Genomic DNA, 12,941 nt, shown 5'->3' with positions numbered 1-12,941 from the left:
ACTATGCTTGAAGTGAGGACAAGGAAATGTGGGAGAGTCAAAGACAGTGTGACTAACTCAGCCTGGAGGAAAACCAGAGTTAAAAGCGCCTGGTCCTATACACTAACTGGCTGTGAGATACTGGACAAATTCTTTGTCTCAGGTTTTTTCCTTATCTTTAAACCAGGGATAATAGTTGCTATGCCGTCCTCTCAGCACACTAGAAAATGCTGTTTATTGGCAAGGGTAACCAGAGGTGACTAACTGGGTGGTACTGGCTTTCCCCAAGGGCTAAGAGTATCAGTATCTCCAATTACCTGTAAATGCACCCAGCTACCAGTTGGGAAGCTCTGATTAGAAGGATTAAACAGACAATGAATATAAGGTTCTCTGTATATAATTATTATTTCCAGCCCTCAAAGAACTCAAAGAAAATGAGGCACTTAATTGTATTCTAACACTCCCATTCATGAGTAAAGGAGAATCTGCTGGCTGAAACAGGGTAGAGGCTATAGGAGCTAAATCATAGCAACTTTTTCCTATGTCAATCTACCAGGGGTCTTCTTAAGAGTCACCTGATTTGGCTTGCCTGGTACTTCCTCTTGCTTTGTGACTGACCTGTTCCCAGGAGGACTCTTGGTTACACTGCATTGGGTTCTAATCTGCTCCCAACCAGGAGCTTTGTAGTTTGGTCAAGAAGCAAGAAGATAAATGTTATGAAGATGGTGATACACAGAATCAACAATAACAGTGGTAGCAGCAGGATTTATTGAGCATTTACAAGATGCTAGCCATTGTTCTAAGAGTTTTATATGCCTCAACAACTTTATTATCTAACAGTGGGTTTCAGAGAGTTGAAGCTTTTGGGTCTGTTAGTTCTAACAATGTCTTGAATTCAGCTCCTCTTTGGGGAATGATAGCTCTGAACTGAACCTTTTCTCTCTGGTTAGAAAATCTGATTCTATGAATCACAACTTAGGGGTATTATAATATTTTCAGAGAGAGAAAAGAGAGAGTGGATACAAAGCAGAATCTAGAAACCAAAAAGCTTTAATGTATTCATCTGTTTGCCACTTCTTTCAAAGTACATCCGCTGACTCAAGATTTCTTGCATGTCTGGACAAATATAAAGCTCTCTTGGGGTTCATCATAAAAGGTGACAATGGTGTGAAATATCAAGTCTGACTCTTCTTGTCTGTTAAAATACCTCCACTTGCCTCCAAAAGAGCATCCAGACACAATAGCAGTCAGAATGCCAGATTTCCACATAATAATACCACTACTACCCATTGCTACTATTTACTAAGCACTTACCTTGGTCCAGGAAATGTGCAAAGGGCTTTAAACACATGATCTCATTGAATGAATCCAATGATTCTATAAGGCAGGTTCTATTATTATCCCCATTTTACAGATAAGGATACTGAGGCTCACTGAAATCACTCCAGGCCACAGCTAGGATGCAGTTTTGGAACCAATTCTTCCCAACTCTAAGACCTGCCTATTTATCCACTCTCTTTGCCCTGCCTTGGATTGTACGTCCTGTAATACTATGGCAGGGACTCACATTGTTCTGATGCATCACTTGGATGCCAGAAGGATCTCTTAAAGCAAAACAATATTTAGAAGCAAATCTCAAGTAGTTTCTAATATTACTAGCAGCTTTAAACTCTTGTAAAAATCACTCAATACTTTTCATAATATTCAGCAATCTCCTTATCTCTGCAAATATCAAAGTAACTTTTTTCACAATTAATAATTTGACTTCTTTTCTCTGTGTAACAGAAAGATGTTTTTCAATTTTTAGAAACCTTCTAAATTTAGATGATGATATAATTCAATATGCCATGTGATGGTACTGGTTAGGAGAATGCAATCTTTAAGTATGCATTTTCATCTATTTAAAATACTTATCTTAAAAACAATTTAAAAACATGCTGTTAATAACTCCAGTGTAATTTTAAAGGATAATTCCATGATGATTGGTTAAATAAAAATATCAGATTTTAAAATTTAAAGTAATAAAATATACATCATGTTTTATTTTACAAACCTTACTTTGGTAATGGAATTGTAGAATTTTTAGAGCCAGATGGGCTATGAAAGCTAGTCTAGTCCAATCCTTTTGTTTCGTAGCTGCAATTAAAGAGAAAGAAGCATAGCCGAGTGCTTTAACAGTGCAGTTGCAGAGTCGGACCCAAGTTCACATCCCTGCTCTGTCACTTACCAGCTCTGAGACTTCATCTGTCATCCAGACTTCATTTGTCATCATTCTTGAAAGTGCCCTGCTTAGAAAGCAGGACTGCTATAAACTGAGAATTCGAATAAAGGACTCTCTTCTCTAAAACAGATGTATATTCTATTCATTCATTCATTCATTTGATAAATATTTATTGAGTACACACTAGTTTGTGGCCTTGGGCAAGTTACTTTATTGCTTTGTGCGATAGTTTCCTGAGCTGTAAAGCGGGTGTCTACATTATACAGTAGTTGCAAGGATTAAATGAATGAATGTGGGTAAGGTGTGTGAGATAGTTCCTGGCACACTGGAAAGGCACAATAATGTTGGATAGCATTACCTTTCTCCTACTGCTTCTACATTCTATATTAGGTAATATGGTGGGCCCTGGGGATGCTATTTGGGAGTTCTATGTAATATTTTCTTCCTAAAAACTAAAGCATCTCATGTGCATGGAGTGAATCTCTCATTCCATTGCTCTATCCTGAGGGTGAAGCCATTTGGAAACTTCTTCACTAGGGTTCTATTTTGACAGTGTTATCCTTCATGCATGAAAAGAAAACTATCCCACCAGTATTTGCCCACATACTTTGTGTTTTTCCTTCAGATGGTTTTGAAGAGACTCAAATTTTTCACCTGGCCTCCCAGGAGAGAAATGATGAGTTTGTGGGTATGTGCGGGAGGTCAGCTGGGATTCCAGAGACAGACTATCCCCATAGGATACAGCAAAGCTAATTGGTCCTTTGAGGGGTTAAACCTGACATGTAGTTCTCCCTGCAAAGAACTACAATCAGCTGGAAGAACAAGTGGAGAAATCCAGTTAATTGCCACTCCAGAGTCTTCAGTGGTTCTATCATGCTTGGATAAGTTAATATACATTCCATTAGTGTCTCGGAAACTCTCAGGTCATGGCTGAAGTCCTACATAACTCTCGCTCATGATCTTGGAAATCACAGAATTATGAAGATGAAAAGAAATTTGAGCAGTCAGGTAGCTTCTCAGTCTTCCTTCTAACAAGAAAACATTACTCCATTGCAGAGAAGTGAGAAGTAGTTAAATCTTTAAAATCTTGAGAGAAGGCTCTCCCCAAAGCTCATTTTTAATGTGCCAGTCTTAATTAAAGCAAAAACATAAATGTCTCAGTATGGAATCTAGTATGTCATCCCTGTTGTATGTGGGTGTGCATGTGTGTGTATGTACACACTGGTCATCGTTCTCTGGGAGGAAAGTTAAAATATCCCTGCCAAAGAACAGAGCAAAATCAAAGGCAGAAAGCCACGCCACTACTGCATCTCTTTTCTAGGCAGAACATCCTCAGTTCTGCACACACTTTCTGGGTTATATCATTTTCTTACCCTAGCATCACTCTCCTATGAACCTTTCTTCCCAGCTTGTCACAGTATTTTTTTAAGCTTCTAAGGTCAGCTTAAAATAAAATATTAGAGGGAAGGTCTGATTAGTCCTTAGGTATCTGGGAAACCCAGCTTAAGTTTCTCTGCATTATACATTATAATTGATGCATCCAAAATCCTTGCTCTTTTTGGTAACCCAAGAGGTACAATGCTGAATCACTGTCATATTATTACCTGTTCTGACTTCACGGTCCAGGAAGCAGCCTTGGTGTGAATGGAAAAGGCACTGGGTCTGAGAGAGGCAGTGAGGCTGGTCTTATCCCAGCTCCATTGTTTCCCTAAATGTGTCCTTAGACAAACTGAACTTGCATTAGGAAGAAGAGCCTTGCAACCCCTCTTCTTTTATAGATAAACATTAGAGAAATATTAAGTGACTCGTCCAAGGTCACACTGAATCTCTCCATGGCTCTGATTCCTTAGTTATTGAAAAAAGGGAGAAGGAATGATAATACTTGGTGTCTCAGATTGCGGCAGGTCAAACGAGATACATATTTAAGGACTCTGCAGAATTTGAGGTTCTAAAACATGAGGCATTATTCACTTTGTCAACTCAGCTACATCTTCTCTTTAAGCAGCTTGTACAGCCCTATGTTTCTTGCCAATGACATTCATTCTGTTTCCAGCCTCCTCTCCTAACGACTCAGGACACTCTGAATTCTGAGTCCTACGAGGAATTAAGAACTCCATCCCCAGTGTAGAGTTCCCAACAAACTTAAGGCGTCTACCCTCTTTCAAACAACCATCCAACTCACTTATGTTCAATGAGGTTAGATCTAAAATTGTCTCCTGCTGAACACTGCTGTTCCAGGTGATAGCCGGTTCTGGGAATTGATCAGAATGTTTCTTAAAGCTTTTGCTGGCAGCCAAACTTTGAACGAAGGCTCCTACTTGTGTACAGATTCTGTAGCTCACACTTTTACCATCACAGCATGCTTTACTGTACTTGCCAGTCTCCTTTCTGTAACCTGTACGAGACTTAAACTCACTGAGGGCAGAGCTACTTCTACCAGAGCAGGATTCCTCAACCTTGGCCTGACTGACATGTAGAGCAGATACTTCTCTGTTGTGGAGGGACTGTCTGTGCATTTTAGGATGTTTAACATCATCTCTGGCTTCTAGCCAGTAGCACACCCCACCCTCAGTTGTGACAATAATTGACAAAAATGTCTCCAAATGTCCCCTGAGGGTGGGGGGTGCTCAAAATCATCCCTAGTTGAAAGCCTCCATGCTAGATCTAACCAAGTGCTTTTTCATACCAGGCACTCAATAAATACTTAAAATGCTTATGATGGATTAAGCATACAAGATGCAGAAAAGTCAAGCTAATTTCTTTCGGTTTTAGTCCCTCTTATGATGCCTGGTACATGGCTGGTGGTCAGTATATATTTACTGAGTGTGCAAGGGTTCTGTAATCCTAAGCAGCTTCCTATATCCCAAGTAAAATTCTTTCCCTCAAGAGAGTCCAAGTGAGGTGGTGGGGAATTGTCCTATTAGGGGGAGAAAATTTTTAAAAGAACAAAGCAATATCTCAGTTGTGGGATTAGGAACCAGAAAAATCACCTTGCCGTGTCCCCCAGACCTTTAGCGCTCCATTTCATCATGACGTATAGGGCAGAAATCAAATTCTTTGCAGTGGTAATACTAGAAATATCTACCAGTGTTCCTGGATCCTTTAAAACACAACTTGGATAGGGGCGTGAAGCACCAGGAGGGATGCAGGACATCCAGAAGGTCACACATTCAGTCATTGGTGTCAGAGCTGGGAAATGAGCCTGTGCCTTCCTGAGTCTCTGTACAGTACTTGATTACAGTGATTATTATAGATGCAAATTAAGACTTATTACTATTGTGAAATAACAGTGCAGGTTAGTGATATTCTTTATTGCCATGCTAACATTTTTTTCTAGAGGGGAAAATTATAGGCGTGAAACCAATTAAGCAATCTTTCTTTCTTTGTAAAGCTTTTTTAGTTTTCCTAAATGAAGATTCTCTCTTTGTGCTTACTGCTTAATAGCGCAGATTGATTTTTTTGTCCCCTAGGTCTTACTGAGATAGATGCTGTCCTTTTTTCCCTGTATGGACCAAAAATGACGATGCTGATACATTATCTCACAAAGGGCAGTCATGAATAGGAGAAGCAAATATTTTGAAATGAATATGTAACAGACATCCTCCTGTAGAGGTTAAGCATTGTTGGAAATGCCTCCCTTGGACATCTTTGCTAGTCAAAGTCTTGCGATTGCCTTTTCCTGGACCTCACTGTAGGATGGCTCTTCTCCCACGATTGAAATGGTGGCTCCAGAAATGGACAACAGATTAATCTATGTATGCCTCAAACTTTAGATAGTTGTCCTTTACTCCCAGGTCAACATAATATTTGCAACAAAAAGCTTTCACGAAGAAGTATGTCAGGTCATGTGTATATTGTTAATGTAACTATGGTAACCAAAAAATGCCACCAGTGTGTCTGTTTCATATACAAATGAGGGGGCAGTTGTGGAGTCCACATGTCTGCCAGGGGTATAATAGATGTGAGCTAGGATGGCCAGAAAATTACAAGACATTTATATTAATCAGAGCTTTCAAATAACATTTCAACCCCTGAGCTATGAAGAGTGTAAATGGAAGGCAATAAGCCATCGTAAACACAGTTTTCAAAACTAAATGTTGTAAGTCAAGGCAGCAGCATCTTTGGAGGGTACCGTCAAATCAGAGCTGACAGACCTCCAGTCTGTATCAATGCAAGTTTAAGCCTAGTTTCTGTGCATCTCAGGATGACTTTTGGTATATTAAGTGTAATGGTTCCATCCAAGTTAAATGTTTATGTCAGTTGTGGTATTGAAGACACACACAGCTTCCACAAACCTTTTAGCAATCTCACTAATTATGGTAGTTAGTCCTTCCAGCCCTATTCTCCCAACCTTGTCACGATACAAATGAGGAAACTGAGGGTTGGTGGGGTTAAGAAGCTGATCTAAGATCAACTGGCTATGACTAGTTAGCTTAGTTACCAACCAAATAACTGATAAAACTGCTAATAATATCCTACCTTTGTTAGACCTTTTGGAAATATTCAAAAAGTAAAAATAAGAATAATAATATATAAGCCTACATATTGTTTCTTAAAAAAAAACTCTAACATAAAACGGCATATGTTTTAATTATTGAATAATATGCTTAACACTTCTATAGGGTGGCCATAAAGTCTGAAAATATATACTATATTATTTTATCATGTATTGTAATTTTAATGTCAGTAAACAATTTATTATTCATTTGTCAATGTTTTGAGACTTGGATGGTACATCCAGTGATGTATCCATAAAATAAGTAAAACAAGAAAATTTAAAAGGCAAACTTCATTTAAGAAGACTTGTAGAATGAATGGTTCCCTTGGTCACTAAAGTATTGGATTTTACATATAGGGTTTAACTTTTGTCTCTATTCTGCACTTTGAGCCAAAACAAGAGAGAATACATGTTTTTCTGACTTCATCTATATAATTATAATTTCATCTTGAATAAAATATTAATCAAAGCTCTATTCATGAGTTAAAGATACTTACATTGTTCCCCCAAACCAAAATATAATTATGAATCTAAAATGGAATTTGCTTTATCTCCCGATTGTCTTAACCCAAAATAGGTGTTCAGCATAATAATTCTGAAAAGTTAAATACAATATTTGAGCAAGCTTACATTAGTGCTCAAGCAAATCATTCAAAGAACTATTATTTTGTAGCTTAAAAATAAATGATAAGAAAGCATTATGAAAGTCTAGTAAAAAGTGACACCCAGGTCCTGTAATTTACCATACTTTATTCATGGCTTATTTATGGTGACATTAAAAAGTCTGCCATTCTAATTATTTATAATCATGCCCAACTGGCTTGGGAAGTGGCATTATAATTCTGTAGAGACATATTTTCTTTAGTACCTACTGGGTTTGTTCCCATGAGTGTCACTGGTTTAGAATATGTGATAATTGTTCTAACAGTTCAGGTCAAGAAGCTAGCCTTAGCAGGGTCTAACCAGAGAGAAATCAATGGTTGAGTTTTTCCCTGCTTTTTGGGAATTCCAGACACTGCCCAGAACTACCTATATTATTGTTCAGAACCAGAGTCGGCAGTTGGATCCGGTCTAAGATTTTATTTAGCAGAGTGATCCTTTTCTAATAATAAGTACTTTATTACTTTTATTTACCAAGGAGTAAGCCCTAATCTTCCCTTTCATTAGACTTGCAGAACAAAGATTTCACACAGGCAGGTAACAGCCGAAGTAAGTCCTCACAAAATATGAGGCTTTGGTCATTTTAAACTTACATTTGTTTCAAAAATACCTAGATGATAACTTTACAATAAAATGGCTTATTGCCTAGTTTAGAAATGTCAACTGCATTGTACAGGTAGCCCTCAAGTCCATAATAAAGACAAAATCCCAGGCTTAAGTCACATAAGAGTTTATTATAGTGATTTGTTACTTTCTGACTTCTAGATAGCTCTAAGACAGAAAATGTAATCTTGGCTATAACATTTTCTTACTTAAATTTGACTCAATTCATTTTTCCCCTCCTGGGAAAGTACTGCTTTATATGTAAAAAAGTCACTGAACCAGCGAAAATAACTTAAGGAAACATGTGAAACAGCAGACTAACATCTGCTACCCATCCCCCACCCCCACTCCACTGAGTCCTCAAAACAATGTTGTCTTGTTTTGTTTTTTTTTTTTGGTTGTATTTTAATGTCCCTTTCAGTGAATATATAGCATACAGTGGCAAACGCTGTTCAGTGAATAGGTTCTTTTTCCCTTCAACAGTGTTTGATACTGACAAAAGAAGAGGCCACTGGGCTGGCCTGTCAGTAGGTATAATCCCTGGGACTCACGTGTGGCCCACACTGCCCGCCTTTTGTTCACCGGTTGATCAGTGCCAGGAGGTGAGCAGTGCAGTGGTCTATTAGCTACTCTTAGACAAGGCAGAAATGTCCCTGTTTTGGGGTCTATTGCATGACTGCCTCGCTATTCATTGTTCTGTCCTGTGACCCGAAAACCCCTCAGGTGACTAGGAACGTGATGGTTTCATCACCTGCAGTTCTACAAGTTTGGTGCTTGTTACTAAAATGATTTTGACTGGACTATGGACATTCTAATGAGAGATTCCTGTTAGTCACCTACAACTATCTTCTCCTATATTGTATATTTCTGAGGATGGAGAGCAAATGTGAGCAGGAGGTGGGATTACTAAAAGAAAAAGAGAAGAAACTCTAAATAAAAGTTGAGGGGTCAATTCAGAAATTACTTGAAACCACCAGAAGTAAAATTAAGTTACTGTCTGCTTCATATAACCATTTTGCTCACTAGTTCAGAACATCCAGCTTGAAATTGCACAAAAACACACAGCCAGGTAAAGAGCAAGCAGGACTTGAGGCTTTCAATACAATAGCACTCAGGGAATTTGGCTCCTGAATAAAGGTGTCAGCACGCCTTGGAATTCCCAAAGAGAAAAACTCACTGCGCCTTTATTCCATTTTCTTAAGGTCTATTGTTAACTAAAGACTCCTTGTCTTTTCAAATTCCTTCATGTGAATGGATGAGGCCAGACATCTGCCAGGATTCGCTCACATTTGCATGCGAATCAGAGACTTCGGGACACACATGGCCCTGGAGCCAACAACACCACTTTTACTCTAGACTTACACTGATCCAAGTACCTTCCTGAACTTTCCAGTTCTCCAGTCCTAGCTCTTAAAAATGAAGTAATGAGCGTATTCGGGTAATATTAGTTCTTTAGACCATCGTGGCAAGGCAAACTGCGAATCAAAACAACATACTGTCTTTCAAAAAAATCCTACAAGCAACAGCTCAAGTCAGTAATACCTGTCCCCTCACTGAATTCCACTTTTTCTTTATTTTCTGGGTCTGGGAGTGAAAATGCTAATGCTAATGGTGGCATGAGATTTAGAAAAGCGTCTCTTATCCTGGACCCGTGGCCTTTTCCTCTGTGGTTCGAATGCCTCAAAACCATTCTCACCCCGGTCATTCATTCATTCATTCAGTTCCAGGCACTGTGGCTACAGCGGTGAACCCAGCAGTCAAGGTCCCCTGTCTCCCAGAGCAGGTACCACCGCCGAACCTCCAAGTGCGAGTAGGCAGGCCGGCTCCCTCACAACCGTCCTGGGACGGGTTTTCCCACCAGTCCCGAGTGCGCCGCGCCCCTCCATCTACTCGATCTTTCCACTCTACCTGGGCTTGCCAAGCAGGGACTCCCCTCCGCGGAGGTAGTCGGTGCAGGGCCCTGGGAAGTGCCGAGTCGGCGGCTGCCCACACCCCTCTCCACGCAGCACAAAGGACACTCGCTGGCAAACTTTACTCGCCATCGACCCCGGCCGCGCGGGGAACCCAGCACCGGCTCCGTGCCTCGAGCGGACCGAGGCTTCCCTGACATTTCAGCATCCTTGGCAAGCCTCCTGAGGCTGCCACCCCTTCTGGACTCAGAACGTGTAGGATGAGGTCTTTTCCCCACTTCGACCGCGCGACAGTTGAGCAGATTCTTCCCAATACCCTGACTTCAGTACACTCGATGCTTTGTGAATTACGCCCCTTGTCCCTTTCTTTACCTACAAAGCCACCGCCAAAACATCCTTCCTCTTTTCTCTTTCCACAGCCTGCCACCTTCTTTCCCCTTGTCTTAGTCCTCTTTCCAACTCTCCGGGCCCCCTCTCCGCGCTCTTCTCCGGCTCCGGCTGCCTTCCTCAGTTCACATTCCAGCAGCCCTCCTTCCTCCGGATACCCGGGCATCACCCTCCCCCGCGTCGGTCCCTGAAATCTAGCAGGCTCGCCTCCTGTCAATGCCTTTTGCTCGCTTCTGTTCGGCCTTCCTTCCGAAGTATCGTTCTCCCCGACCCCAGTGATTTTTTTCAGTAAGGAGGTCACTAGATTCCGATTTCCCCGACTTCGTCATTTTCCCCAGTTTCATGAGCCGCGCCCCCTCGTACCCCTTAGGCCCGCGATCTTGTCCCAGGTTCCCCAGACCCTTCTCCGGCCCGCCGCACCGCCAAGTTTGCCTCGACTTCCCCTCGCTGCCGCCCACATCTCCCGCCGCTGCCCGGCTAGGCAAGCGCACTTACCCCGAGGCCCGGCTGGCGGGGGTGTCGGGGTGCGCACGGACCAGGCACCGGCGGTGGCAGCAGGAGGAAGAGGAGGAGGAGGAGGACCGGCTGAGCGGCGCCTCCCTCCCAACCCACAGGCACTGGCTCCTTGGGGGGCTCCCGGCAGAACACCAAGACAGGAGGCGAGGCAGCCACACAAGCAACAGCTGCTGCGCGGGCCTGGGCTCAATCCGGCTCTCGGGGGCCGGGGCAGGGGCAGTCAGGATTGGGAAAAAAGGCAGAAGTGGGGTGCAGAGGGCGGGGCAGCGAGCGTCCAGGTCCGGAGGACGGCGTCCGGGGCGCCTAGGGACGCCACCGCGCGGATGCCGCTGCCCGGGCTGACGCCGGCGGCCCCTCTCCCCGCCCGGAGGGCGCTGCAGGCGCGGACGCACTGGCCTCGCCTAGCTCGCCGGCTTGTTGCCGGCGCCCTCGGTGCGCCCGGCTTTGTGCTCCCCGCAGCCGGCGTGCACCTGGTGTAAGCAAAAGCGGTCAGCTGATGGGCTGCACTCCGATTGGCTGCTCCACGGTCTCCTCCCCTCCCGCCCGACCCCCTTCCCGACCTCCCCCTCCGGTCCTCCGGCCCCCCACGCCCGCCCCCGGCTCAACCCAGTGCTGGGGCACCATCTGTAGCCCGCCCAACAAAGGCGTAGCGCCGCGGGTCTCAGGTGGCCCGGCCTCCCTGCGTCGCCGCCGCGGCCGCTGCAGGCAGCAGCGGGCTGCCGCTTTTTGTCTAGGGGACGACAGGCTGCGGCTGGGTTAGGCAGGCAAAACACATTGCCGTTTCTTAGCAAAAGACACACCAGAAAAAAAAAAAAAAAGCCCACGCTAGCAGGCCAGCTAGGCACAATGGTGCCAGATCTGTGTGCAACGTAGAACTTGGGCTCCGGGGACTGAGAAGCAGATAAAATTCAACCCGACAGAACCAAGTCTCAGTATGAAATCTGACCCTTCCTCCTAAAATGAATGGCGATTCCTTGTGCTGTGTGTACATGCCTGGGTGTACGTGCACGCGGAACTGGTCTGAGCCCTTGCCGCGGAAGGAGAGTATTGTGGCACTTAAATGAACGGTGAAGCAGCTTTTTATTTAGGGAGGCTTTCAGAAAACGTTTCTGAAACTTTGTAATTACAGCTTTCTGATTTGTTAGGTGTGAAAGTTGTGTTCACATAAGCGGAGCGCTGAGAATATAGTCTGTTTGGAGAGGGGGGTGTCAGAGAGCAAGGTGGAGACGGGTTTTTGGAAACTGCTCATTAACCTGAGTTTCATCTTCCAAGTGGCCAGCTTAGAGCCAGACTCCAGAGAAGCCCTTGGTGCTTGTTACTGGGGGATCTGATTTAAGCTAGAGCATTATTAACCTCTCAGTGCCAAGCACCTTCACGCAAGAGAATGTGGTGACATTTCCTCATGATGTCCAAGCTTAGAACTTCTGGGGAATTAGGGCCGATACATTCATTATTATAGAATCATCTTGTGAATTCCTTGAAAACATAGTAGAAATTTAACAACAATAATCTTATATCTTGATTCCTATAGCATTTCTTGGTGTCTTTCATAGATGTCTGATAAATATTTGATGCTCTCATATGTCCATTTACTCTATATTATCCTGAAACTGTCATATAAATACCAGTGGGTCACAGTGTGCCTTAGAAAGCTCTAGGGAAAGAAGATATTAGGATTTAGGGAAGAAGGTAAGTGAAGAGTAGAAGGACAGCTATAGGAAACGGCCCATTGCAACTAGAGTGGGAGGGTGCTACCTATAAAAGAAGATTTAAAAACTTTCAAAATAACTTGTCTAGAACCTTTCTCAAGAGCCATACTTTTGTCTCTTCCTCCCTTTCTCATGCTGATTACATGTAGCTTGGAGTTTGTCCGAAAGAGGGTTGGCCTCTGGTAGAAACACAGAACTTGAATGATCAGGGAAAGACAAAACACAGGTTTCTTAGGGAGTCTCCTTTAGGTTTTTCTGGGAGAGGAGGGGAAACAATGCTGTACCTTGCACAGTGGGGCTTTACAGAGGTAGGTCCTGGGGAGCAGTTGAAGCAATTCTTGGTGGTTTGGAGTTCCTTCTCCCAGGGGCAAGATATCTAGCAGGCTCCAGGTTTTGGAAGAGACTTCATGAGAATGGTTTTTAAGCCCAGCTAAGAAGAAACTGAGTCAGACTCCAAG

The 12,941-nt window shown here is 43.1% G+C and overlaps 1 protein-coding gene across 2 annotated transcripts in view; it reads right to left on the bottom strand.

The window, feature by feature from the left end:
• The window catches only part of LRRN1 (leucine rich repeat neuronal 1), a 42,809-nt gene extending 31,656 nt beyond the window's left edge, over positions 1-11,153 (bottom strand). For both annotated transcript variants that reach the window (XM_082663157.1, XM_082663156.1), the window contains exon 1: positions 10,754-11,153. The gene's annotated coding sequence lies outside the window, so the exon portion shown is untranslated. The remainder of the gene's footprint in view (positions 1-10,753) is intronic.
• Positions 11,154-12,941: the final 1,788 nt, after the last annotated feature.

This window comes from Grampus griseus, assembly GCF_964374135.1.
Source record: "Grampus griseus genome assembly, chromosome: 10".
Classification (NCBI taxonomy): Eukaryota; Metazoa; Chordata; class Mammalia; order Artiodactyla; family Delphinidae; genus Grampus; species Grampus griseus.
This window is presented reverse-complemented; position numbering and strand designations above follow the sequence as displayed.